The following is a 488-nucleotide window of genomic DNA, read 5'->3' as shown; positions in this document are numbered from 1 at the left end:
GGGATATTTGTATATATGATGTGTCTTTTCTTATAATTTTGCACACTATTAATGAATGATATGTCAGAGTTCATGAAAAATTAGTAGATTCTAGTAAATACTGTGCTCAAAATTAGTGAAGTTGTTTTTTTGTGTGTGAAAAATGGAACATTTGGTAATTCTTACTTTTTTTTTTAGTTAGTTAGTCAGCCAATCAGTTTACTCATTTATTTTTTTTCTTCAAGTAGTTGAGCAGGATTTTGTAGTTGCACTAAAAGTTTTGAAAAAAAAAAGCTATCCATACATATTTTTTATTAATAAAGAGAGCCTAGCTTCAGATATATAGGGAAAATTTGGAAATGCTATTTTGTAGTAGATAGAGTGATGAATAGTTTCAGTAAGAGTAATTGGCTTGCATGTGTGCACAACACAGTGGTTTGTAGAAGCTTTTAGAGATACATACTATGTAGAGAAAGGGAGAGAAAGACAGACATGCAGGACCAGATAGG

At 30.5% G+C, this 488-nt stretch overlaps 1 protein-coding gene across 1 annotated transcript in view; it reads left to right on the top strand.

Annotated features, from left to right (window-relative positions):
• Positions 1-488, top strand: part of LOC119591446 (3-hydroxy-3-methylglutaryl-coenzyme A reductase-like) — a gene marked incomplete in the record, with an annotated part of 71,751 nt that overhangs the window by 69,168 nt on the left and 2,095 nt on the right.

This window comes from Penaeus monodon, chromosome 28, assembly GCF_015228065.2.
Source record: "Penaeus monodon isolate SGIC_2016 chromosome 28, NSTDA_Pmon_1, whole genome shotgun sequence".
Taxonomy (NCBI): domain Eukaryota; kingdom Metazoa; phylum Arthropoda; class Malacostraca; order Decapoda; family Penaeidae; genus Penaeus; species Penaeus monodon.
The sequence above is the reverse complement of the archived record's forward strand: the minus strand, read 5'-3'. Positions and strand labels throughout refer to the sequence as shown.